The 16,367-nt window shown below is 29.4% G+C and overlaps 1 long non-coding RNA gene across 1 annotated transcript; it reads left to right on the top strand.

The window, feature by feature from the left end:
* The first annotated feature begins 3,607 nt into the window (after window positions 1–3,607).
* LOC147816251 (uncharacterized) lies at window positions 3,608–7,010 on the top strand. The gene is made up of 3 exons (XR_015433543.1): window positions 3,608–3,874; window positions 5,976–6,134; window positions 6,877–7,010. It is a non-coding gene; the product is annotated as an uncharacterized LOC147816251 (long non-coding RNA).
* The last annotated feature ends 9,357 nt before the right edge of the window (window positions 7,011–16,367 follow it).

A 16,367-nucleotide genomic window follows, 5' to 3' on the forward strand; every position in this document is an offset into this window, starting at 1 on the left:
TATCAGATTAGTTCTCTCAGCTACAGTACGTACCTAGCTCCACGGAACAAAATAGCTCAATAAGATGAGTTAAGTTGGCGGCGCAGATAGAATTCTGGTTGTTTAACAGTATTAGAAAAAACAATCAAAAACGTTTTTTCTCATTTTTAACAGTCTGAATATTATATTTTTTATGGTTATTCGACTGTTTTGGTTGAATATGGTAAAATAAAAATTAAATAAATTGCTATTTAACTATTTTTGAAGAAAAATTTTCTAACAGTGTAAATTGACCGATTCTGCAATGTTAGATACTATAAGAATATGAAAAAATAAAAATGCTTAATATTTCTAAATTGGTCTGTATCATTACATAAATTAAAAGGGAACAAACTTAAGGCATATAAGTTCTAAATTTTAAACAGTAGAATTAAAAAGAAAGTGAGACTATATTTACTAGATTTTAGAGATGGGCAAAAGACCCAGAAACATATAATATGAAATATACTAAATCTTTTCCATTTGCTGTACTTAAAAATTTTAACTTATGTAATTCTAAAAACTGTTGTGAAATATAACTCATACAGCATTATATGAAGAATAGAGAAAATAATAAAAGTGTCTTAAAGTATTTAATGAAAAGACTAAAATTAATGTAATGAGAAAAAATATTTTATGTATTAGGGCCATTGTCGGAAGAGCAGAAAACTACTAAGTTTCTTTAAAAAAATTCTTGAAACAGTTAGTGTTTATAAGAGATATTTGATTAATTAATGACTAGGTTACAGTAGTTAAGATAGTATTTTACACAGATTGCATAAATTTTTTTATACAAAAAATACAAGTAAATGATGTCCGGTTGACGTGGCCATCAGTTCTGTAGACATGAAAGATACGGTTGCACAGGTATGAAATCGGAAAAATATCATAACTTTATGTCCAAAACAAATTTCTTTCTATGTATTTTTTTATTATTGTTCATTTTTTATTAATTTACTACCGGCGTTGAACAGCTGATCCAGTTCTGATTTTACGCTTACCAATGTTCAATACCGTAGCCTTGTAATTTTGAATCCAGCATAGAAGACAAGGGAACTCTTGGATCCAGCATTGAGACAAGCTGCCGTCGTGGAGGACTTTTTGATGGAACTACCCCTCATTTGAGTTACATGAAGAAGAAAACCTCGAAAGCAGCCCGAGAGCAAGGGGACTAACTTATGATCCATCTACCACCGAGGATATTTTACGACAGCACTGTAGTCGGTACGAGCAGGATGCAGAATTCGTATCGACCAGCCATCGCTGGGACTACGGTTCCCAAACCATCATGTATTAATTTTGATAACATAAAAAATATGGCATAATTACAGTGTTTAAGGAATTAGTACGGAAATAATATGATATGAAGCTAACCGAATTCGCTAATTTATCATGATGTGCTTAGGCTTAGTTCTTATTTTTAGCATAAATGTCACATAGCACTCTTAAGAAAATATTTTAAAATTGCTAATTCGCTTTAAGTATTAAAAAAAGAAGTTTTTTCTATAATATTTTTTAATAAGTTTCCGAATAATTAATTGCACGATCAAAATAACGATGGTTTGTTTTTATTATTAGGAATAAAATTTGGCAGCTTTTCTTTTGTTATCGCAGCATGGCTGTTGTATTTTTAGATGGAACATGAGTTTCAATCCAGTTTTCTTAATTATAAATATATACGTACTGAATTTCTCGCAATTATTTTTTTTGGAGATACAACATAAATAATTTATCATTAATTTATTTTTTAATTAACATGAAACTTATTATGAAATAAATGCATTCAAAATTTCAGCATCACTTTAAGAGAGTTTGGCGAGATAGGTTGCGTGTATTTAATTCTGCATTGTAGTCAATCGTCAAAGATAATAAAGGCAAAATGTGAAATTCAAGCATAACTTTAAAATTAATTTAAACATAACAACAAAATTGAAAGCATCCAGAATTATAATGAAGCACGTAGAATAAAAGAACAGACGTAAGGCAAAGCGTAAAAGAAAAAAAGAACACAATTTTACAATGGTATACATACATTTCATTCACTTGAAATTCAGTTTACGTCACTCGAGGAAAAATTGAAACTCTTTAAGCAGCGAATGTTATCTGTAGGCATTATTTATGCGTGATATGTAATGTTCCACCATTATATAATAGTTCGCATTAATATTGTTTATAGTTTTGCTAAAAGACGAGAAAATAAACAAATATATTGACAAAAGTTATGAATTATGAAGAATAATTGAAAAAAATTTAATCAGACGACTCTTTCATTCGCGATCGCAACGCTCGAGTACGCCGTCTAGCGGGAGCCTGTAAATATCGGACATTAATTTATCACGTTTTCATTTAGTTCCATCGAAATCATTGACTGAATCAGACGCCATTTTTTAGCAGCAAATAAGAAACAAAATTTCCCTAAGGAAAAGGCCGAAGAACTTGAAAAAAATCTCCAGAATATTAGTAAATCTTTCAGGAACAGAACACGCCAAACATTTGAAGAAAAATTCCGCAATAATTTTTTATTTCTATTATCAACAAACTTGCAACTGATGACTTCCGATTTTGGATACTGTTACAGATGTGTGTATTAAGGTAAAATGCATTTCTTCTGTCTTCAATTCATTACGAATTAAAGTGAAGTCAACATTGCTTTCGTCATTCCAGTGAATAAATATGAATTCAGAACATACAGAATTGTAATAGTTATAACATATTCTTCTTCGTTATAGAATAGTATATATTTCTGTATCCATATAATTCGGAAAACAACAATAAAAAATTATCCAAGTTACTTGAAATAGTGCCATTTGTGCTGATTCTTAATTAATTTTAATCGCTTTCTTGGTAAGTATTTTTTAGTGTTGAAAGAATAAGTTCAACTAGAATTCAGCTATTCTGTTTTTAGCTACATATTCAATTTCATATCTATTATAAAATTTTGCTGTATAGTATGTTATCTAAAAGTAATGAAGGGATAAACTATGCATCTATTATTTGAGAATAAAGTTTTCAAACAAGGAACTTATCATTTTGGAATTCTCCGGGAATTATAAATCAGGTAAGTGCAATGATTTTTACAATAAAAAATTTGATGATGGTTCTCTACAGAATGGTTTTTTACGTCTGATTAAGAACTATAAGAATAATAAAAAAAGAAACAATATGAAAGTTTTTATTTCAATGTAAAGAATTCTTGAAATCGTTTTTTTATCCTAAGAATTCTTTATTTTCCGTTTTTTAGTTTATAATTTTTTGATAAAAATTGTTCTCAAAATACTTTTTTTGAAAAATTAAATGGTATAACATAATGTGTTTATGTATACTTCTTGTATATTCCAATGTTTGAAGTAATATGATTCAGAAAAGTATGGAATAAAAATTCGGTACTTACTTATTAACGCCACCGCCGCTACAGATTTGGCGGTTTTTAAGTGCCGCTAATCTACACTTAAAATTTTTGCGACAATTCATAAAATTAAACACTTTATTTAAAATCAAAATAGTCAATCGGATTTCGGTGGAAAATGAGCCGATATAGAGTTTAGCAAAGATTCAAAACAATCATATCGCCATATGAACTCTGATAAATAAGATCCCATACAGCAAATTTCGTCCTAAAGACATCCCAAAACATTCCGAACACTCCTGGAACAGTCATATCCGTAAAGTGTCAGAAGAAAGAATTTCGTAGGATGTCACAAATAGACAGCAATATGACAGGCCTTTCAAAGGAGTGTTTTAGGAGTCTTGTAGGATCATCGTTCAGCGCATGCGTGTTAACTTCAACTTTGCCGTTAATGTTATTTCTTTTATCCAGTGACAAGAGCAATTCTGCTAGTGAAATCTAAACAATAAGGTATTTATAAGCTCAAATATCTTATTAGTTTCTTTTTTGTTTATCTTTCTTTTTTCTAATAATCTATTTATATATTTGATTTATAAGTGTACTTGAACCCCGTCATTATCTTTAATATCTCATTTGCAATGTTTACATACATTACTAAATGTTTAAATGCGTGGTTTATTTAATTTTTCATAATTATTGAGGAAGTTTTACTTTTATTATTTTGTGAGGCAAATTTTTATCTGTTCTGATAACTCATTCTTTCTATTATTTTTGTTTTCTTCCTTTAAGTTCAACTTGTTATTTGGCATGTTTTTTTGGTAACCCTAAATTAATCATTTCTTCTAATTTCAAATGAAATGACATTTAAATTATTTCAATGTTGCTATTCATCTTCATTATTTAGTATATTGTTATTTTACCATTTTTTACAAAGTTTTGTCTATAAATTGTCTATGAATGGTGTTTTCAATATAAATGTAAACAATAACAATCTCCAACTCAATACTTGCTACTGCTTATTCTGCTAGGCTATATTTTCAAACTGATAATTTTGTTTTTAACAAAAGAAATAAATTATATAATTTTTAAGCTCAAATCTGTTGTATTTCATAAGATAGTAACGATAAGTAATTCTGGTGAGTAAGAAGGGAAAATTTGTTTTATTTCTTTAGAGATGCATTGCGAAAAAGGTGACATGGTTGCTAGATTTTGAATAACTCCCTTTTTTGGCAATCCTGATTTGGCCTCTTTCAATTTGTTTATTGTTTGTTCTTGTTGCAAGCTGTGCATCATCTTACGTTAGTGTTAGCACCTTTAGCATTGTAAACACAAGTAATAAGTAATCAAATACCACGTTTGCAAGAATCACAATGTTCTCTTGCAAGTTCTCAAAACACAATGATCGCGTTGTGAGCCAAATGGCTTTAAAATACACCCGAAACAGTAACCTGGAAGTATAGGCGTATAGAGCTTGCAGCGTTCCCTTGTGTAAAAAATGCGGTCCATAGGGATTTTTAAAATTAGAGATACTTAGCCAAGTAAATAACCAGGCAAAAGGGCTGCAGGTTTTTTTTTTGTCCTAGTCTGAGTAAATTGCAGCATTTGCTGCAATGAATTCAATTTTTCTCTTTATATGATTGTTCATAATCAATCTGTCTTAAAATTAATAAAAAGTTGCAAAGTTATCTAACTATTATATTAAATTTAATCAGGCTATCAATTTTAACTGCTGAAGATAATTACATTATTTTCACTATCTCAGTAATTCATATCTTTTTAAAAATAGTTCTTAAATTATATTTATATTAATATTAGTTAAGTTTATTATTTAAAAAAGAATCATATGGACGCGATCAAAATGTCTATATGTGTAACTAATTTTATACAGAATAGTGTCTACATTTTCTCATTTTAATGTCATTGTTTCAAAAGCAGTTATTAGAATTTCTCCTGCTTAATGCTTAGTTTCATGCTCACTACTTAGTATTTCAAGAAATACTTTTTTTAAAAAAAATATTGAAAAGTTAATAAAAGTATTGAAAAAAGTTATTGAATCTGTAAGGAGTTTATTTTCTTTTAAAAAGTTCTTGTAAATATATTTGTCATTATTCACCTCTTGCATTGTGAAGCTGGTTTAAATATATGTGTTTACATTTTAATTCTTAGTTCACTTTTATAGATATATTTTAGGTAGGTATCTTGTGTTTCATAATATGTATTTTTTGACGGGGTTAAAAAATATTCAATGATCTCTTAAGATAAAATATTTAGTGCTTTAAAAGGCATATAAAACTTACTTGTAGTTGATCTGCATATTTTCTCAATTATTACATTTTTGTTAACATTTTTAACTGATAATTGTGGTTGAAACATTTAATTAGTATTTACATATTTGTATTTTTACAAAAAAAAATTGTATGCTAAATTTTAGTATTGTCTTCTTCTTGATTCTCCAAGAGCTCGTTCTTTTACAAGGACAGATTTACGATAAACTATTTTCAGAATGAAATTTTGTTTTCTTTAAAATAATTTTTTATTAATTATATCATTTACATGTCAATTTGCTTTTTTAAAATATTTTTATTTGTATAATTTTTTTTCTTTCTCATAGTCTGCTAGATTGCAAAGTCTTGATGGAACTGATTTTAAAGAACGTACAAGACAAGCTATTCGTCACATCATGCCTGATGATGTTGTTGAACTCTAAAGCTGGATGGGCAATAATGAAAAAAAAGATTTTTTGGTTACAGAGTGTCAGGTGCAATTATTGGTAATATTTAATCCCTGTTATATATATATATATATATATATATATATATATATATATATATATATATATATATATATATATATATATATATATATATATATATATATATATATATATATATATATATATATATATATATATATATATATATATATATATATATATATATATATATATATATATATATATGTTATTCCATTTGTAGTTTGACAGTATATAGTTAAAATTTGTGTTGCTAAAGTTGCCAAACTTTTTAATATACTATAAATTTAGTATTCCATGAATTTTTAATGAGTTTATAAATTTCAAACATTGGAATAATTTATGAGTGTGTTGTTTGAAATAATATTGTTATTAGTATCACCATCTTCTTTTCCAGTCATAGTAGAATGGTAATCATACGATACTTCAGTTATCCAACACTTTTTTTGACTTGCACTTGTGTGTACTAATAGCTTTATCATTATTACAGTTGTTGTTACTAGATTATTCTTATAACAATGAATCAAACATGTATCAAATCATTATATTTTTTGTGAACTAGTATTAAGTTACGTATGATGGGCAATTGAAAAAGCAGCTTAACAAGGTTACCCCATAATATTTTCCCTGAGAGTAACAGAAATCTGGGCTTCTACTAATTTAGTTTGAGATACCTTTTAAATAGGTTCTGAAATAATTTTATGTTTATTCATGAAAATACCTACTGGTTTGTTTATATTTTCTTTTTGTTATGTTTTAGAAGCTGTTTGCAGTGTTTTCACATACACTAAAGTAAATGAAGTTGGAAGCATTATTAGAGGCTGGTTGCGCCATGCTAAAGAAAGAAGAGTTTATTCTGTAAAAGAATTAAGGAAATAATAGTGTAAATAAAAGTTTCACTTATGTGATTCTAATATTGTTTATGTTTTTCTATTCTCATATTTATTTGCATACACTAAATTTATGCTGCAAAAAATAGATAAATACTTAAAACAAGTTATTTTTAATATTTTCAAGATACTGATTTAAGTATGCCTTCAGCTAACAATTCTTCAGCAAAACATGGCAACAGCTGTTTTAGTTTGTATATAAAAACAGATAATTTTCTAATTTTATTTGTTTTTTTAAATTGCATCATTGACACAATAACTAAACAATAATGTCTGTGATCCATAAACATCTATTTTGAGTTTTTGATAAAATAGTCACAACTTCATTTAAACTATTTATAATATAAAATGTTTTTTAGTAAATTTTGCAGAAGAATGTAATGAGAATTATTTTGCCAATTAACTAGTTTCAACTGATCATACGAGAAATTTAAATATTAATGCGAAGTTCTCAGTATTAGAGCAACATTAAAATAAAAATTATTCATTATTTTATTATAAGATATTTAATATATCTACTACATTAAACAATATGAGCAATAATGAAGCAATCATAAATTACAATGTACATAAAAGATTCAATAAGTCTCATAATTTAATTTAATAAGAAATATTCTTTACAGAAAACTAACGCTAATTAGAAGAATGGTAACCTTCCTTGGTGTTCAAAGGGTACATTCAATTAGACTTTTTAATAATGGCCAAGTTTTTATTCCAAGCAATAGAAATGTGAAATCCAATTATCTTGCATATTTTTGTATTAAAATGATACATTATTCTTTTCTTTAGATACGTTTGTTTATTAACTGTTTTACTCCCTTTTCCTTTACTAATTTTCCTAAAAAAAATAGTAGTGGAATAGCCCATTTTTCTGGAAAAATAGAGTGGTATACAAGTTAAAAACTATCACCTTTTTTTTCATTTAGAAAACATTTTTCTGACCTCTAATTCAGTAAATTTAAAAGAAAAACCTTATTTAAGTTGCTAAAATTAATAAAAATTTCAAAGATGAAATTTATTTCCAAAATAAGACACCCTCCTATTACTATCATACCATTTCCAACATGCATCCCACAAGTTACCTCAATCCTTACTAAACAGGTCTTATTATGTCCTAATGCCATCCTAAAGCGTTCTAAAGGTATCCTGAAACTGTCCTAGTTATGACATCATTAAGATATCTGCAGGTGGGACATTCTAACACGCAGATGACATCCGTAGGACATTTAGCGGTAAATATAGGACTTCCTCTGGAAGTCACAGAATCCTAAAGATGACAACTTTAGGATGTCATAACGAAGTCAATGTGCTGTATGGGATTCCAAATGAAATAACATTTCCAAAACGAACGTTTACCAAGATAAAGTTTTATGTTGTGGGAATTGGTACATTTTCGTTTTTTCGGTAAAATATTTCCCTCCTAAAAAAATACAATTGCATCTTGTTTTGTTTTTGGCAAATCCCAAAGACGAATTTTCGCAGCACTAAAAATGGCGACAAAAAAGAATTGTTTTTTTGTTTTGTTTTTCGTCAGCATTCTTTATTTTACGTTTCGTAGTTTCTAAATAATGATTTTTATTGAAACTTGAAATTTTTTGATAAAAATTGTTGTCAAAAAACTTTGTTTACAAAATTAAATTTCATAAAATTATGAGGCTTATGTATACTTTTGTTCATTTTAATTTTTGAAGTAATATGATTCTTAAAACTATAGAATGTAAAGTTTAAATGGGCCTTTCATGTTATATCATTAAATTTAGTAAAACTATTTCTCGGGCATTAGGTTTTAACTCTTATAAGAATATACATATTTTTTTCTGTTAATGTACAAATATTTTTCAGATGTGTTTTGGATATTCCTTCTCTAATAAAAAGAGATACCATTTTGTTTTCGTTTGCATAAGAAAGAATATCAAGCATTTTTCTTTTTTAAATTTAATTAGTCACAATAAAGAAGGAACGTTGCAATGCTACATTAACGACGTCTCTAGAGTAACTGAATGACGGTTCATGTAGAAATCGCAGGTAAGCGTCTCATACAACAACGCCCCCTATAGTTCGTTGCGATCGCGAATTGCGTAAGATAAATATATTTTTCATATTTATTTTAACTAATTTGTTTGTCTCAATATTTTTTGAATATGACCAAAGTACACTTTCATGGTTTCATACTTTAATAATAGAAATTCCAAGTAACAGTTAAGGAATTTATTGGTTAACATGAACATAGAGAACCTGCGTTTCTTAGAAAAGTTCATCTTGAAACAGATCTGCATTTTTTTTTATTTAAAAATATTTTTTAAAAAAACGGAAGGCATAAAATTTTCTCAGAATTTTTGTAGCTTTTGTTCTACTTTTTTAAAATTAAATCAATGTATAAAAAATGTATTTCTTAAATTCCATTGAATGATATTAGATTTATGCGAAAAAGAGTCTTACCCAATTTAGAAAATGTTGATTCTTTTTATTTCATGTTCTAAAAAAGACATAAAAAGCATCCAGACGCAAATTTGTACAGTAAATCAAAACATGCAAACACGTATAGTCTAAACAAAAGAATCAAAGAATTTATTTTCGAAAAGAAAAACCTAAATGATTCAAATTATGTCTCCCTTTTTTTCAAGCGAAGTAGTTTCTTGTTCTTTTATTTACTCGCAATAGTTTTTATTTTTTTAAAACTTCGTTTGGTATTTTTTCCCCAAAGTTCTTTTAGCTTTGACTTTCTTTTCAATTTCACCAACATTGCGCCATAACTTAATTCAATTATTTTAAACTCAATATTTCATTTCCTTATTTTCGCTCTACTACTCCCCGATAAATACCTTCGGAATTCCTTTTTTTCTTTCTTTTTGAGGGGAATTCTTGTTAACAAACATGAATGGAAAAGGTAATACAAGAAGATCCAATCAACAATAAAAGTAAGACAACAGAAAAAGTAGTGCTAACTATGTACGATAACAAGTCTTCCGTTTGCTTGCTTAATTTAAGAAGTGGTTCTAGCTAAAGAGATCATGGGTTGTGGAAACGGCAAGGATTAAAGGGAACCTTTAAAATAAAATAAGAATTATTCATTAAAACTTTTCGAAGTCAAAAATGATATTTCTTAAGTATTAGAATTATTTCATCAAAGCAAACATAGAAATTTGAAAATAATTCATTATTGATTATGGATTAAACTGCAGAAAGAGAAATAGTTTTGTTTCGAATACCAAGTTTCATTACGATATGTTCTTCTTGAATTAGGTAAGGCAATTCTCCTTATTCATTCTTTTTTTAAAAAAAAGTCTCTGAGTCTGATTGAAAAGTTGAGAGTTTTGTAAAATAAATGAAAATGTTATATATAAATGAAATGTCTCATTTTACGAATATTTAGGAATGTTAGTTTGTAGTTTCAAAAGTTAAGTTCCATGCTCATGATACAACAGGATGTATTGGGTTCACGTGATAGCAAAAGTCCGAGTCCTATTTGAATGAAAATTCAGAACTCAAAATTAAACTTGAAAGCAAATAAAAATGTTGTAATGGAGCATTTTCAATGAAATCAGTGTTATATTGCCAATAATGCATTTCCTATCATTCTCTATAGCTGTCCTTCTAGAGCAAGGGTCCCCAACCCTATGCCCGCGGGCACTATGGCGCCCGTCGATTGGTCTAGGTGCGCCCGCTGCTTGTGCCCAACGATAAAATATTTCAGTTTTCCATTTTCCTATTAAATGCTATACAAATTTTATGTTATGCAAATACATACTGAAGTACGCTGTCTCAGTGAAGGCAAAGTACTTTATAGATTTCTACATTTAATTGTAGAAATAAAAAATTATCTTGCAGCAAAAAATCATACATATTTAGAACTAAGAGATCCTCTTTGGCTGGCAGTTTTGTCTTTCAAAACGGACATAATGGGAAAACTAAATAATTTAAACTTGGAGCTGCAGGGAAAGGACAAACATATAGCAAAAAGAATATAGGCTATAAACTCGTTCAGAGCTAAGCTAATTTTATGGATATCACATTTGAAAATGAAGTGCCATGCCAAAGACCACGTTGATTGTATTTTATAAATAATTTTTATACTTCGTATGTTTTGAAAGTAATTTAGTAATAATTTATTTTACACAAGAAAATTAATAATTATTATATTCATATGTTAAATTAATTTTTCAATAAAATTTTTTGTGCATAATTACCTATGTCTATCAACTATAAATTTATCTTGCAAAAATATATGGTGCCCGCCATTCGATCGATGTTCTGGTATTTGCTCTTAGGTACAAAAAGGTTGGGGACCCCTGTTCTAGAGCATTGGTTCTCAACGGGGGCGATACTGCCCCCCTGGGGGCGGTGGGACTATGCTGAGGGGCGGTGAACTTGTTTTGGGCAGTAGGGGGGCGTTGGGTATGTTTTGGGCGGTAGGGGGGCGTTGAGCATGTTTTGTCATTCAAATTTAATTTTAAAACTTGCAAATAAAATTATTAAATTAAGATTAATTTAATAAAAAAAATTATAATAAAGAAAAAAAGATTAAATTAATATAATAAATAAAGATTATTCTATACACTATTTGAAACAGCTATAAAACGAACTTATACGACACCTATTCTTCGATCTGAACCAACACAGCTCAGCGCATGAGCCAGTAGTTTTTGCCTCTGACTCATTCAAGCCATTTGGTGGAAATTGCAGTACATGCGCTTTCAGTATGAATGTTTGATTGGACCCGTGTTTCTTATAATGGTTTTCGTTAGCTTTCTTGCGATTTCTCTCCCCAGTTTCGATTAGATCTCATAGTTTATTTGGCCAGGTACGTACGCGAATTAGTTCTTTATAGTATCATAAATTATTTATTAATTTTGAGAAGTAGTTGATTTTCTTTCATCGTTTGTATTTTGCTGACACCAAGAATGTCGGTTGACAAAAAGAAGTGTCATCAATACTATGTTACGTACTTGAAGTTGGGATTTGTTCAATTACTGTTGAACTCTCAATTACCTATGTGTTTACTTGTAATGTGTTGTTGTTGTTGTTACTATGTAATAAAGTTTTATCTAATGAGGTAAGGAAATCTTACCGTTAACAAGAGCATTTGCAAAAAACTAGATATAGATTTGTCATTTTTGACGAACGTCTTTTTCCACGTTTCTGAAGGCACCTTCGGTCTCAGGATTACAAGTAACGTCATCACAAAAATGCGACGATGGTTTGATCGCTTCTTATAATATATCCAAATTTATTGCTAAATCTGGGAAAGCTCAAACCATCGGAGTAGAGTTGATACTGCCGGTTGTCAAGGAAGTTTTAGAAACAGTTTTACATCATCCAACGTAATAAAAAACTATCCCATAAGCAACGATTTAGTGCGGCGACGAAATGATGAGATGGGTGAAGACGTTGAAATTTCTTTATGCAAACTTTTGATGTCCAACGAACTTTCCCTTCAAGTTGATGAATCTATCTTGCCAGGTAATGCAGGCTTTACTGTAGGCATTGGTCCGATTTGTAAAGAAAGGGAAAATTATTCAAGATATGCTTTTTGCAGGAAGCTTGATTGTAGATATCAAAGGTAAATCTATTTTTAGTACTGTCAAAGATTATTTTAAGGAGAAAAATATTCCTCTTGCGAATATTATGTCCATTGCCACTGATAGGCTCCTGCAATGGTGGGTCGACTTCGTGAGTTTATCTCCCTTTTGGAAAGGGAGGTGCCAGATATTTTGGCTGTTCACTGCGTGATTCACAGACAGTATTAAGTAAGAAAAAATCTCAGTGACCGTTTGCATCAATCATTGCAATATGCCGTATCTGCTGTGAACAAAATTCACAGTAATGCTCTAAGATCGATTATTTAGACAACTGTGTAAGAAAAACGTGACGTAAATTCAATCGCTTGCAATATACACCGAGATTCACTGACTTTCCAAAAGCTTCTGTCTCAATAGGTATTGGAATCTTTTCGACTCTGTGCTTGAGTTCCTCGAAAACAGAAATGTAGCTCTAAGAGACAGATTGCTAGAGTTTAAGAAAGACTTTGGCTGATTTATCTGTAAAATTTAAGGGCATTAATTTACAACTTCAAGGCGACGAGCTCAATTCGATCCCTACAAAATAAGTTATTTTCGTTTTTCTAAAAAAACTGATTTTGTTTTAGCAGAATTTTGGTTGGAATGAGTTCAGCCATGCAGGGAAAATTCTCTCTGATGATGCACATACACAAGAATATTGTCAACACCTTGACTCTTTGCACATGGACTTTTCTGACCATTTTAAAGATGTTTTGTTCCCTCGAAGTCCCTCAATGGGTTTATGAACCCTTTTGTAAATATTGAAACAGCAGAGGTTCAGATTTACGAGGAATTGGTCGAACTTTTAACTAATGAAACTTTGAAATGGTGATCGTCTCACAGAATTTTTACTTAACACTAAAAAGACTGAAATACCTATATTGCTCAAAAGCAGTCAAAATGACTGCATAGAATAACTAATGAATAAAGAAAGCATAACTAATGTATAAAGAAATTTGTTTAAAATAAGATTTAATATTTTTGTTATTATTTTCAGTTATATAACAAGTTATTTGTAAATATTAACAATAAAAAAATTATATGTTGTACAAAAAGTCACAAAATTCTAAGAAATTGTGTTATCATTGTTTTTCTAATTGAAATTAAAAAGCAGTCAAAATGACTTCCATGGGCAATCTAGTGTTAAAGGTAACAGTTGTCTCTATCTTGGACTGTTGACTATCGTTAAAATTTTTTGAAGTTATACTTCTTATGCGACTTCCAACAAGGTTGCGTTAAACGTTTAACGCTACATTTTTATTGGCCGGGAAATCGCGTGGTAGGATCCAGTTTTCCCTCATTCATTTCCATATTGTTTCGGTTCTCACTAGCATAAAAATAATAGAAGTCATAAAAGTATTGTTTTCTATAAATATTTTTTTAGTTTGATTTGATACACATACAATTTAATAGGATAGTATTTTTTATTTTCAAATTTAGTGGATAACAATTGTAAAAAATGAGTGAAAACAATCCCACGGACAATGCGACGGATTTAAGGTTATGTCAAGGTACGTCTCTTGTGAATATCAATTGATTGTTAGGTTTTCTCTTTTGAAATTACATTATGACGCATTCACATACATTATTAATACAAATACATTTTCCATGGCGAGACGATGAGGCAACCAGAAGCACTTCCACTGGTTCAAGAGGTCCACAGGAGGGGAAAATGCGCAATATTACCGTTATTACAGAGCACGGAAGCGAGAGGAGCAGAAAAAAGAGTCGTTGAATAGAACTAGTGATCCTTCTACGACTGCTGATTCTTCTACAATTAACGTCGCAGGTTACGAAGTTTAACTTCTTCCGCGCGGAGGGACTCCACGCACTATTTTTTTTAAATTACCTTCCCTGCCTCCTAACTTGTCGAATGTGGATTCAGTGCTGTTACCGATCTTATCACAAAAAGAAGAAATCGACTCGAAATTGTGCAAACGTGGGTATTTGCATCTTCATCTCACTAAAAGCAATGAACTGAGCGGTAAGGAATTGGTTCCGAACCATTAAGTACATTCATCCTACAAATATAGTTACTTGAATATTTCGTTCATACTACTTTTTAGTGTAACAAAATTATTTTGGGTGTTATTTTAATTATCTAATTTAGAATAAATTATTCTTTTTAAGCATAGGTTTCTTTGTTGCATTTTTTTTCATTAAACGTATTTATTTTGATCATAACAAATAGACGGCGATTACCTGCCGTGAGAAAATTATCGAGTTAATTTATTCTTTTTTAAAAAACCAAACAAATTGAAAGCGTACAAAAATTGCTTAAAAAATTTGCCTCTTATAATTCAGCACAAATTCCTCCGTCCCCATGCTCAAAATAACAGGATTTTTATAAAGGGGGGCGTTGAAATATTTTTTGCTCCTTAAGGGTGCGGCAACGTTAAAAAGGTTGAGAACCTATGTTCAAGAGTTTACACATTTTTTTCTTAAAATTTCTTATTTGTATAAATCGAGTAATTTTTTTAAAGCATGATTCGAGATATGATAGAGGATGCGTTTTAGTTTATATCAGGTGATTGTAAGAGTTTATGCCAGATTTGGAAACTAAATAAAAATATAACACACTTAAAAAGAAAAAAATAGTATTATTTATTAACAATGTATTTTCCATTTTTAATAATGCATTTGTATCAACATATCTGTCATTCGTTTAAAAACTTGTTAATCAGTAGTTTCAAATTGCTTTGCACGAAACACTCTGAGTCTTAGAAAGAGAAAAGTATACTTATTGCGATTACAAATGTAAATTGTTACTAACTTATAAATGTGTAACACTAAAAACATAATTACAATTATACTTACGTTATTGTTATTATATTGAAATTTTATTTAATTTGTAACCAGCATTGGGTAGCCGACCTGATTCTGAGTTTACCACTATCAATGTTCAACTCCATAACCTTGTAAGTTTGAACCCAACCCAGAAGACAAGGGGACTCCTTGATCAACCTTTGGGACAAACTAGCTTTTGTAGAGGACTTTTGATGGAACTCACCTGCATTTAAAATGTGTGGAAAAGAAAACCCCAGAAACCTCTCACAGTTAGCCCGACTGAAAGGGTATTCCAACCTATGATCCGTCTACAGCAGAGGATATTTTACGTCAGCACTGCTGTCGGTGCGAGCCGGGAGCACAACCAGCCACCGCTGGGATTCGAATCTGGGTCTCTTCATTAGAAGGCGAACTTTCTATTCCCTGATAAATACTTTTAATAATTAAACCCTTATAAATAATAAAAAGCTATTATTACGTACAATCACGGTCCTAAAATGGAAGGTGTTTTAATATTGTATCTTTAATTGTGTTTTATATACATTCCTAATAATTAATTTTTATCATGGATATTTTTTTATTAAAAATACTGAATTAAAATACGTTATTTCTCTATTAATGAGACAATATTAATTTAATTTTTAACTACAATTTCTTAGCAACGATAAGGGGTTTTCTACATATTTAATTTCGTTATTGTTGTCCTGTTTTTATATGGTAGTGTAATTTGGGAAACTGCATAGAAAAATTTGTGGAAAACGCTCATTTTTAGCTTTCTTTGAAAAAAAAAAAAAAAAAAGTGCTTAGAAAATTGCTTGATACTTTTTATGTTTTTAAGATATTTAAATCAAATTTTTCCGTTTAGCTGCCAAATATGATTCACTACTAAATTATGAAAAAATAATTTGAATTTTTTTCCGCGCTTGCGCTGTTTATAAGAACTATTTTAAATACTCATTCATACATTGCGCATTTTTTAATATTTTTTTTTTCAAATTTTAAATCAATAATTTTGT

Source organism: Parasteatoda tepidariorum, chromosome 1 (genome assembly GCF_982258835.1).
Source record: "Parasteatoda tepidariorum strain Cologne lab strain chromosome 1, Ptep-v5.0, whole genome shotgun sequence".
Taxonomy (NCBI): Eukaryota; Metazoa; Arthropoda; class Arachnida; order Araneae; family Theridiidae; genus Parasteatoda; species Parasteatoda tepidariorum.